This window comes from Dendropsophus ebraccatus, chromosome 12, assembly GCF_027789765.1.
Source record: "Dendropsophus ebraccatus isolate aDenEbr1 chromosome 12, aDenEbr1.pat, whole genome shotgun sequence".
NCBI classification, from domain to species: Eukaryota; Metazoa; Chordata; class Amphibia; order Anura; family Hylidae; genus Dendropsophus; species Dendropsophus ebraccatus.
In genome coordinates, this window is record NC_091465.1 from 53,992,556 (window position 1) to 54,005,345 (window position 12,790).

At 39.2% G+C, this 12,790-nt stretch overlaps 1 protein-coding gene across 2 annotated transcripts in view; it reads left to right on the top strand.

Moving 5' to 3' along the window:
• The window catches only part of LOC138769942 (myosin-10-like), a 273,325-nt gene that overhangs the window by 65,176 nt on the left and 195,359 nt on the right, over window positions 1-12,790 (top strand). The window contains exon 1 of one of the 2 annotated variants that reach the window (XM_069948701.1): window positions 3,177-3,319. The exons of the other annotated variant lie outside the window; for it this stretch is intronic. The gene's annotated coding sequence lies outside the window, so the exon portion shown is untranslated. Of the gene's footprint in view, window positions 1-3,176; window positions 3,320-12,790 lie in introns of those variants that run through there. 2 annotated transcript variants of the gene reach the window in all.

The window sequence follows — 12,790 nt, forward strand, 5'->3', positions numbered from 1 at the left end:
TGTTATAAAAAAAAATGTGTTACTTCGAAATCGTTAATCGTGCAATCGGGCCAATTATCGCTCCGTGTAAACTTAGCATTATGGTGCGTTTACACAGACAGATTTATCTGACAGATTTTTTTAAGCCAAAGTCAGGAATGGATTGGAAAAGAGGAGAAATCTCAGCCTTTTCTTTATGATTTGTTCCCTGTTTTTAGTCTGTTCCTGGCTTTGGCTTCAAGAATCTATCAGATAAATCTGTCTGTGTAAACACACCATTAGGGTCCTTTTACACATGTAGAAAAATTGCTTTTTTAGCAAGTGATGATTTTTTTCCTTTTTAAAAGATAGGTGTTTAGACGAGAAGATAAATGTCTATGAATAATCATTAATGCTATCGTAATTGCGTTTGTTTCTATATACAGTAAACAATGAGAGAAAGAGAACAATTAGCAGTGATTTTGAGGGCAGCTCAAAAGATGCAATCAACGACATACACTTTTTTTTTGTTCGTAGTTTGATCGTTGCCGCGTTTATACCATAAGGGTTATCTAGCGCTTGCACATTTTAACATATAAGAGAACATAACACATAATGCTTTTCTCTGCTCCCCCGATGTCCCAATTTGGTCGCTGGGGTTTCCCACTGTAGACACCAATACTTCTAAGGCAAACTTGTCTTGGGGTGAGACTCTGCTCAACCCATCACTGACAGAGACAGGACAGCACTGCAGCCAGTGATTGGCAGAGCGGACTGTCTCAGAAGTAACAGCGGCCACAGACACCTGGGGGACACTGGAGGAGCGTGGGGATTCAATCATAACGTCTTTGTTATATTTTCTTATGGCAGCCACATGTTAAAAATGTGCGAACGCTGAATAACCCCTTTTAATCTATTAATTATAGCCTTTTTTCCCTTTTTTTTTTTTTTTTTTTTTTAATTTTCACTACTGTGCAGAATGATTTTTAACAAGACTTATGCTCTATTGTTTTTTTTCTACCTGCCTTATAAGTGCTGTTAAATTTGTCAATCTGCTATTGACTTTGGTTACCAGTATTTGCACATCTGTGTTGTAGTTTGTATGCTCCAGGGCATATTATTCTGCTGTTGGTGTATGATGATTCCTAGTACTGTGATATGGCTGATAAGCAGGGTGGATAAAAATCAATGATTTTTTTAAAAAAATCAAAAAAATCGGATTTTTTTGATTTAAATCGGATTTTTTTTATTTAAATCGGATTTTTTTCAATAAACTGCTTTTTGAGGAAAATATTTTACCATCCAAAGGTTCTTCCATCATGAGATAAAGCTGAGTTGTTTAACTCAGTAGAATAAAGGCTGTATATGTTCTCAAATGTTACAACATGAACAGAGTTGAGAAAAAGACCTTAATCCTATTGTTCTACAAACCTATGAATACAGAATCATCCCCTTCAGTACCAAGTCCAAGAAGTTAGACAATATGTTTCTGATTGTTTGGACTATTTTTTTTTTTTTTTTTTTGTTTAGCCAAAGTAGTTAACATGGATGTTTGTTTAAGCAAATAACGTATGCTGTAATGTTGTTATTGTTTCAGTTGAATAAATCCATTTAAATTGTTATTAAGTTCAGGATTATTTTTCTCCTTCCTAAGTACAACAGAACAGTGGTGTCCAAATATGAATGATTAACCCATTAAACTGGGGAGAAAAAAGTAATATAAAAAGTGATTCTAAAAATCTTCATCTACTTGCATGTTTAAGTAGCAAGAACTAGTTTAGGTAGAAACTTTGATTTAAATCACTGATTTAAATCAAGCCTTCCTGACTAGTGATTTAAATCGTGATTTAAATCGTGATTTAAATCAGTTTGATTTAAAACAAATCCACCCTGCTGATAAGTAAGGACTGAAACTGCTGAGGCTGTTGTATCCACGTGTCCTATTGTGTTGTGGTGTTTAGGCCTACATTCAAATTTTACACAAAGCACTATGTAAAGTACCAAAATATTGGAGCTTTTCTGCAGCTCTCATCGTGCCCATATTTTCTAAAACAGTTTTTTTTCGTTGAAAAGTGATCATATGTGCTTAGGATAACCCAATGACTTCTTAGTTATTCATCCAAATAAATAAATATGTCATATACAAGGTTGTCATTATTGAAATGGCTGATTGAATGCCAAGGAATCTGTGATAGAAATCGGAGGTGCCTGCTGAATGAGAACTGTCCAAAAGCTTTATACTGGCTAAAGCTACACAGTCAAGTATTGCATGAGGATAATTCCTTGGCAGTCCCTGGTGCACTGCAGAGGTGGATGCAGTCTTTGTCAATAAAATTTACCTATTGTATAATACGAAGATATCAAACTTTCAAGTATACTTTACTTTTTTTTGTTTGTTTTTGTTCTGTAAATGGAATTTATAGATTTAAAAAAAATATATATCTAAATTAGTTACAGAACTTTTGATTACACGATGATTAAAGGGCAACTGTCAGCGATTTGTAATCTACTTCTATTAAAAAAATCTCAAGTCTACCAGTACTTATCAGCTGCTGTATGTCATAGATATGCAGGACATACAGCAGCTAATAAGTACTGGAATACTTGAGATTTTTTAGGGTAGCTTCACACGTACCATATCGCAGCAGATTTTCTGCTGTGGATCCGCAGCAGATTTGACTAAATGAATGAACACAGCATTAAATCCGCACTGTCAATATGCGTTCATTCATTTAGTCAAATCCGCATCGATACGGTACGTGTGAAGCTACCCTTCATAGAAGTAAATTAAAGATCTCTGGCGCATTCTGATACCAGCAGATTTGAAAGAAAAATAGCTGGAGTTGCCCTTTAAGCTTTATGTGCAACAAGAATACCCCTAAGACATAGCTGTACAAAGCTGGATCCATGTGCTGTAAGGATAACAAGAATGTTCCTGTATCAAGTCCTATTTTAGCATCTGTTCTCAATCACAAATGCTAAAGTTTTTTTTTTCCTGGCAGAAGGTAGTGGAACAAAGTAACAACTGACTTTAAAATGAGGAAACATTTTACACCTTTGTCAGAATAGATTAAAAATGTCTTCAGCCCAACCCTTTGTCTCTAGGTATGATGTTTGCTTCTGAGGTTTCAGCACATTACATGGGAGAGTTGTGCATTCCTGGCCCCTCCTTGCTCAGTGACATCAGGGACCTTTGCACTCCCCCTCCTCTCCTTCCGGACATACACTGACAGTAGAGTGTCTGGATGCACAGCGGGCTGCAGGACACATCCACCTTGGAGTTAACTACCTGCTCGGTTGCACAAGGAATATATTTAATTTTTTTTCCTGGTTCTGCAAGATACAGCTCACTTGAGTGCCGGTAAGTCTTGTACCATACTGTAGCTAGTCAACAGAGTTGTGTAGAGCACATCATCCCTGTGACGGTCATGGATGTTATCCCAGCAGCTTGAAACTGTACTTTTAATATTAGATGTGTTGAGATTTTGTCTGTACTCACTATATAATCCTACGGCACAGGTGTTATTTTTACTTTTAGACGGTTTTGTGACCAAGGATAATACTTAAGGATGCTTAATGATAAATGAACATATATAAGTATATAAGAACTAAATCTATCCCGAACATGAATGAGATCTGCTTTTTTTTTTTTCATTTGTGGCACATTTAATTCTCCAGAGGACATGGCTTCTCGTATATAGGGCAGTGTTCTGCAATAACTCACAGTATGTCCTTGTAGCTGAAGACTAAGGGCCCTATTCCATGGAACGATTATCGTTCAGATTATCGTTAAGTCGTTCGAATCTAAACGATAATCGTTTGGTTGAATAGCAGTTAATGATTAACGACCGAACGAGAAATTGTTGATCGTTTAATAAGACCTGGACCTTTTTTTATCGTTGCAAGTTCGAAAATCGTTTCACATTGAATAAGACGACGTTCGCAGTAGTGACGAACGCAATAGTGATAACAAGATGACCGCAAGAACGATCATAAGTAACGATTATCGTTCCATGTAAATGGGTGAACAATTTCAGGTCTTGCGCAATAACGGTCGTTTGGATCGTTTATCGTTAACGATTATGCGTACGATAATCGTCCCGTGGAATAGGGCCCGAACACCTAGATCGCCACAGGTTTGCGACCACCAATACAAAGCATGATATGGTGATGTCCATAGCATATCATGTAAATACACTTTACTAACGTATTAGGTTTTGAATATAATTTTTAGCGTTGTATATTGTTGTAGGCTTTTTCAAAGAGAAATGCAATGTCATTCATCTCTTTAAAGTAGTGATTGTAGAAAAAAAGTTGCTTTGGTGAAAAAGAGACACCGCTTTCCTGTAAGTTTCTGTGAGTCTCTCAGGGTTTGGGGCCATTTTGAGCATGAGTGATGTAGGTCCATATGGAAGCATTACAAATGCATTGGCATGAACATGTTTCCTTGGCGGATTTTGTTAAAAAAAAAAAAACAATAAGCCCAGAAGAGTGTGACTAAAAGAATGTTTAGCTTGGCAGTGCAGGGAATATTTTGTTATTTGATTTTAATAGATTACAATAAAATGTAGACAAAAGGTTATTTATGAAGTCCATGAATGGCTGTTGGAATGATGCCACCTCAGTTGTAAGGTGGCACTTGCGATTTGTGCTTGAAGCCATTCTTAGCTGTTCAACTATATTGCTTTGTACTTATGATGACTAAACCTGGTTGAAGAAGTGGGAACCTGACCATACACTGCTGGCAGTAACATAAAGAAATACTGGTTTAGATATGGTGCATGTGGAAAAAAAAACACTCATTGAATGAAATAAACGTTTGTTATGTAGATTAAAGCTTTGGCATAAAGCAAGATTAGTCTGGATATTACAGCAAAAATGATGTTGCTTTAGTTCTTTTTTTAAAAAAAGCAACACTACATAATTTTTTTTTTACATGACCTGGTCAGCACCAGTGCGGAGATCCCAGTGGCGCAATCCATTTTTCAAATCGTTGCCCAATTCCCACTATCTGCACCTGTTTCTTCATACACAAATAGGGCCACTTTATGCACTGGACATTATGCACTTTGCACATTAGGAAACAGGCTCAGATGTAGAAAATAATGTTTATGTCGCGAAGGGATACATTTGCTTTAACCTTTACTAAGGCTTATTTTTATTAGCTTTAGTGTTAGTCACTTTTAATTCGCACTTTATTCATATGGTATCTGAATCACCACATTTACCACAGGGCTATTATATGTTTTTATACTTTGATATACTTTGTGTAGCTATACAGTGTCATCTGTACTATGCATCCATTATATCTTTTTGCACTGCAGTGTGGATCTACCATAGGCTTCATTAAGGTACATCAAGATTGCCTAATCCCTTTTGCAGATGCTGAAAAAAACCTTTGTATGGATGTTTAAAGTCTTTTAACCCAGAGGTCCTCTGTTACTAGTCTTGTGAAAAGTGTAGGTTAAAGCTACATCTGTAGGGCGGGGCAGATCTGTGCGTGACTTTGTTGTTGAAAGATCATAAAGCATATTACAATGGCGTCTTCTCACTATTTTTTATAGTTCTTTTACCAGCTGCAGACTTTTCCATAATTTCTCTTAAAACAGGTATGAAAAAATGTTTTAATTGTAGGCTGCTAAAAAAAATTAAATGTTGTTCTAGCACAAGATGGTGTATGCCCCTATTTGCATTTTTGTTTGCACACTTGATTGAAGCCTCATCCTTCAGTCATGTGGCACTCTGTTCCATCTGCCTCCTCTTATCTTTATGCTCATTTATAGACAGTAGAAGAGAGTATATAGGGTATAAAGTGGTAACAAAAATAAAATATCAGAGTACACAGTATTTGTTTGTAGTCGGTAACTATGGAAACATAGGTCTGGTAGGAGAATTTTAATCTAGATTACTCTTAAAGTTGTGTAATTCATTCGTTCATTTAATAAGGTACAGTTTTACAACTGTATATGGCTTGTTATACCTTTAACTGCAGGTAAAATGTAGTGTTACATTTCTGTCATATAAAGGGGTGTATCCATAGGCTAGTGATAACAAGTTGCTCTCTGGGGGCCTGCTGAACTCTCAATTCACTGATGGGCAATTGTGCCACTATCGGTGAAGGTCTGGCCGATTGGACCACCATCGGTCCTCTATCCTAGGATAACATGCCCAGATAATAACACCCCTTTAAGAAAGGATGATTGTGTACATGCCCCTTCAAAAGACTTAAAAAAATGATGATTCAGAGTGGTAACAAGGTGATTTTACTACTTTCACTGCTGCTGTTGAGCCCTGGGAGTCATCTCTATGGTGCACAACTATTTCGCGTTCTCTTGGTTTCATGGGGTGGGACCCAACCTGGGCTGTTTGCCAGTTATACACATATAGTTCTTTCTTTTCCTGACTTTGCTGGCCAATCATTGCACAGCACACACTACTCTCTGCTATGCCATAGTGAGAAAGGGCACTGGAGTGAGCAGACTGGCATTGTGCTGGGCTATTGGTTTACACAGGGTAGTACTAGATTGCATGTGGGGGAGAAGGGTGTACTGATACTTTGGTTTGCAATGTGATGTGTAAGAAAGGAACAGAACAATAGTATCAGCAAGAAAGGAGTTACACTAAGCACTGACCTGCTGCGGATCCACGGCCACGGACAATTTTAAGAAACATCCAAATTAATGCAGCCATTCACGCGATCCTTGTTGTGACCACCACTGCGCAAAAATAGGACTAGTGCGGATTACGGCGCGGATCCCACCGCCGTCAGGCAGCAGAGGTGACAGAAGTGCAGAAGACCAACTACTAAACTACTTCCCCCATGCCGGTGAACATATGAGCCAGCCGGTACAGGGAAAGTAGGCGAGTAGTTGTCTTTTGCGCTGCTGTCATCTCTGCTGCCAGACATCAGGGGAAGCTGCACTACTATTGGGAGATCTGTGCCATGATCCTTCCCCGGTCATTGCGGCGCCTAAGCCTATATAGTTAGCAGAAAATGTTACAAATTCTACTTAATTATTTTTAAGAGAATTTTCTTCTATGCCGTGTATCTTGTACAGTACACATGTATGTACGGCCAGCCTGGTGTCTATTGTATGCTGTGGACCCCAAAAGATCTGTTTAGGGAACATGTAATAATGCTAGCATCTTGCATGATCTCTACCTAATTGTCTGTGACTATTTTTAGGATCGGTTCCTTGTTATTAGCCTTATTGGAAAACATAAGGGTGCATTTACACAGACAGATTTATCTGACAGATCTTTGAAGCCAAAGCCAGGAACAGACTATAAACAGGGATCAGGTCATAAAGGAAAGACTGAGATTTCTCCTTTTTTCAAATCCATTCCTGGGTCTGGCTTAAAAAAATCTGTCAGATAAATCTGCCTGTGTAAACGCACCATAATAGAAGACAATTGGACACCTTAACCTGACTTCTGCATTTCAATAGACTGTGAGAAACCCAGAAACCCAATTTATCACTAGCCTTTAATTGGTGTAATTGACTCCTATGGCCTACAAGGGAGCACTGGCGCTGCTCTAAGTAGTAGTATGCAGCTACCTCACTGTCACTAAGTTTTTTTTTTTTTTGTGCAGGCAGCATTGTGATAACAAGCAAACACATTTCAGTCTGTTTAACTTGCTGTAAAGCTTCTCTGCTTACTTTTGGTGGGACCAACACAATAGAACAAGTTATAATACGCCTTTGGAGGAGTGTGAAGCCTTGGGAAAATCTTGCACATCAAAAAAATAAAAGCTAATGCCTACTGTGAGTGGTTTCGATTAGGATCTGATGATTTGTGTGTACTTGTTTTGGAAAAGAAGCAATGAGATCTGATCTAAAGAAGCAGAGATTTTATCTAGAGAAGCACGCCTCCATTTTTTTCCATTTATTTTGCGGCTAGTCAGCTAATATATATAGATATATATAGTTGAGCTAGTATTACTTCATTTATTGTTCCTTCTATCTAAAAACCCTGGACTAAGAGTCCATAAATGGATAATAGATCATCTGCTTAGCGCCCTCACAAAACTGTGAATGGGGCCAGAAGCAATTGTCTCCATTCACTGTGTAGTGGCTGGTCCTAGTTACTGCAGCTCAGCTGCCATTCACTTGAATAGAAGCTAAGCTGCAGCTGCATCACCACTGCTACATTGTGTAGTGTTAATCATTCGCGGCCATGTTTACTGTGTAGTGTGGGCACCAAACAGCCGGGAAAGCTGGGTGTTGGGAGCCGATCAGTGACTCATGAGCTATCCTGTGGATAGCTCATCAGTCTATATTGCCCGGAAAAGCCTTTGGCTCTCGCACCACTGGTATACTTCTCAGTCCCTGCTATTGTTATTGCCACCACTCCCGGAACATATAACTAAAAAGTCCCCTGCCGGGACAACCCCTATAACTGTTATTTGAGATAAAGACCATTACATTACACATATATAAAGTTAAGATGGAAGATAACTGAGAAGATTAATTATGTAATAACTAGAGATTGCAGCACATTACTGTACATATTAATCAACATTAACAGGTAACAGAGCACCATCTGCTGACAGTTCAGTATACTTTCTTCAGCATTTAATAATTCTGCAGCTGTTGCTTATGTTTCTACAAAACCAAGATGGTGCGGACTATACTTAGACTATACCGTCTAAGGCTATGGGGGAGATTTATCAAACTGGTGTAAAGTAGAATTGTCTTAGTTGCCCCTAGCAACTAATCAGCTTCCACCTTTCATTTTTCAAAGGACCTGTGAGGAATGAAAAGTGGAATTTGATTGGTTGCTAGGGGCAACTAAGTCAATTCTACTTTACGCCAGTTTGATAAATCTCCCCCTATGTTCCCATGCAGTATTTTGGTCAGTATTTTGCAACCAAAATTAGGAGTGGATTGAAAACACAGAAAGGCCATGTTCACACACTGTTGAAATTAAGGGGATGGCCATCATTTAATGGCAAATAACGGCCATTATTTTAAAATAACGTCCGTTGTTTTAAAATAACTGCAATTATTTTCCATTAAATGGCGGCCATCCACTCAATTTCAACAGTGTGTGAACATAGCAAAAATAGAGCATAGGCCATGGTGGCCACACAGGCTTATGCTAAGTGCTCCATTCATTGTGGGGTAATTGTTCCCCCTTTTTGGGAATTTGTGAGGGGTCTAAGCGGTCAGACCCCCAGCTATCAGTATGTTATTCCCTATGGATAGGGACTAATCAGGCCAAATGGGAATACCACTTTAAAATGTGCCAAAGGGATTTTTTTTTTGTTTCCCTGACAGGTTTTCTTTCATAACAATGCTATGATGTAAATGCATTGAGGACTAATCAGAGTGTGAAATCCTTTTGGGGCATTGAACTACAGTGGTTCCTTGGATTAAGAGCATAAATCGTTCCGGGAGCGTGCTTGTAATCCAAATACACTCTTTAAACCAAAGCAAATTTTCCCATAAGAAATCACTGATGTAACATAACATGTAGAACAGATAAAACAAACAATGAGAAAGAGCTGAATATGTGATATTATAAGTTACTGTACAGTATAGCAATCAGCATGGACCAATCAGGAAGTGAGAATCACAGAGTTGTGCGGGAGAACAGTGACAGAAACTTAATATATGGCTTAATGTAAGTGCAGGCACATTATAGCAGCAGTGTTTATAGCTTAGGTTAAGTGCAGGTACATAATAGCAGGAATGGAAAGAATGGGAAACACAAGGACTGACATAGACTGCAGGGAGCATAAAGTAATGAGCAGGACATATGTGGGCACAGTATAGCAGCGCTCTCTGTCCAGGGAGAGAGGGTTTACAGCTATAAAGATGCAAGCCCCAGCCTGAAGTGGATCTGCTATGATTTGGAAGGTGAGGGAGACTTCCTGGGTTAGAGTACAGTGCTAAAGACCACACTATGCAGATGATGCCATCCCCCCCACTTCCCCTCCCAGCCAGTACAGGGAGCTCTTAAACCAAAGCAATACTCTTAATTCAAGTTACAATTTTGAAAAACTTTGAGCTCTTCTTGAAAAACAATCTTAATCCAAGTTACGCTTAAACCGCAGTACCACTGTAAGTGTTTTAGTAAATATAATTTCATACTGTGTATGATCACTCAAACCTAAAGGATTGTGCTTAATCTCGTAGTGCCCAAGCCATGCGGCCATAAACATCTTTATGGTGATGTCAGCACTGGTTTTAAGTTCAGGAGGCAAGGCAGGCTGTGCATTTAGTAGCAGGAACACCAGACCAATCTGACTCTGGTGACCTGATCTTTCTGCCTGGACTCCTGATCCCTTGTGTATGTTGTTTTTACCTAGCCTATACTGTCTGATTCTGTATCTTTTCTGCCTTCTGTTACTGACATGTGGCTTGCTCTCTGACTTTCCTCTTGATTCTGGAACGTCTCTGGCATATCCGTCTGGCTCTGACCTGTTCTGTTGACTATATATATATATATATATATATATATATATATATATTTATTTGGTGGTGGGACAGGGGGCATCACTCATGTTGCCACATTTGTGTGAAGCCATGCTAAAGTCTTATCATTAATTCAAATAAAATAACTGCATAGGTACAGGAACCATTACATACACGATATAGAATATGAGGAATGTGTAGCATACATATCTGTGTGTTCAGGAATTTAAATTAAATGTTGACAAATGTAGTTTACTAGAGATAAGTGGAGGAATTGTGTATGCTGGGAACTGTTGAATTACTGTGAGGAAGTTTGATTTTTTTTTTTATTAAATTAGGAATATAATTTTACAGATATTATTTTACCATCATTGTAATAGTGTTACCTCACCGGGATCGTATAGTAATGCCAGGGGCAGTATCTTTTGTTTGCATACGTGAACTTGGCTTGAACTTTGTGTGAACGGAAAACAGCACTAGGGTTTGTCAGAATAGTCAAAGCAAGTTTCATGTATGTGAATGGGAGTTGGGCCATTTTTTACTCTGTTACTGTTCTATATCTTGTTCTATTTTCTTGTTATATCTTGTTATTTTGCAACATCTTGTTGCAAAACTTTGCGTAAAGTGGACAATTCTTGCACAGTGGCCTTTTAATTAGCGCAAAACATGGGAAAAGTCTTTTGAGTTTTTTGCGCAAATTAGCGATTTCTTAAAGGTTTGTGACAATTGTAGACCAAAATCTACACAAAAACCATTGACAAAAACCATCCCCTGCTCCCCCCCCCCGGACAAACAAACTCACCCTCAACTGCTGCCCCTACTTACTGCTGGGCCACGTCTGTTAGTGTTATGTTAGTGTGCAACTCCCATTCACATACATGAATGACAGCCTTCCTGTTTATTGGGTGCGTGCGTGTGCCATTGATGTCCACAGCGGTGCTCCACCTCAGACTTCACTCCTGAGGAACAGGGCCGCCCTGCACTTCCTTGAGTATTACAATCAGGGGTGGGTGGGGTTTGGGTGTTCTACTGAGGTGAATGATCATCAAGGGCTGTATGGAGCAAGGGGCTGAAGTGGATGATTGCCGGGGGGAAGGGGGTGCGGTGTGGCTGTGGCATATATACGCCAAAAAAAACCTGTGTACTCTTCTAATGCCTGTAGAAAGCAAAGGCTGATGAAAGAGTATGCTGGATGAGACTATAAACAGATTTGATTGTAGTCTGTAACTATGGAGACCCATAGGAGATGTATGTGCTACAAATCTGGTAGATTATGTTCTGGCACAGCTTAGACAAAAATGGCACATACAACTGTGAAAATCAAAATGACTATTTGTGCCATTTGTAGTACATTTTGGGCCATCTGTAGTACACCCAAACCCCCACCCACCACTGATTTTAATACTCACGGAGTAAAGTTTGAGGTGGAGCACCGCTGTGGACATACATGGCACACGCACCCAATAAACCGGAAGGCTGCCATTCATGTATGTAAATGGAATTTGCACACTAACGTTACACACTAACAGACGTGGCCGAGCAGTACGTAGGTGCAGCAGTTGAGGGTGAATCTGTTTGTCTGGGAGGGGGGGGGGGATTTCTTCCTAGATAACTCTTTGAAAGGGCTTATAACTTATATTAAAATTATCCAAACTCCAAATTGTAATGCAGAATGAAATTGAACAATAAAAGGATAAAGGATACACAGAGCAATAAGATTTTTGCTCTGTTTAATAAAGACAACAGTCAGCCGAAGAGCCAGGCATGTTGCCTTTCAACATGTGTAACTGGACTTCAGTACATATAATAGCGATGCAGGGCTGATGACAGTGTAAGGAAAATAATAAAGTTTATACCTACTTGTCCAGGCTCCCCTGGTGTGTTGCAGCCTTTGTTCCCTAAAGCTGCCTCTGACACTTCTGGCCACGTACAGTATCTTTGCTGACAGTATCTGACAGTATCTTTGGCAACTCAGGCTGTCCCGTCTCTTCCAGTGATTGGCTAAGCGGCCTGTCACTGAAGAGACAGAAGTGTCAGAGGCGACTGTGGGGATTGTTGAGCCATGTAATTGGCCCGGTAAGCGAGCGCCGATCTAGTAGATGTAATACGGCCTAAGAAATATGATAAACGAGTGTTCTCTTCATATGTATTATTGTGAAACTAACATCCACAAATAAATCTCACGTAGATGCCTCAGTAAGGCGCGGCAGTAATTGGTTGTTTAGCGAGGCTTTGTGGGTTTTACACATGAAAGAACGGCATCTATTGATGTTATTAAGCTCACTAGAAGAAACGTCTTTTCTAAGCAAGTTTTATCTCCTCACTGGAAAAAAAAAGTGTTTGCAGGTACTTTAAAGGGGTAGTCCGGCGGTAAAAAATTATTCACAGAATAACACACATTACAAAGTTAT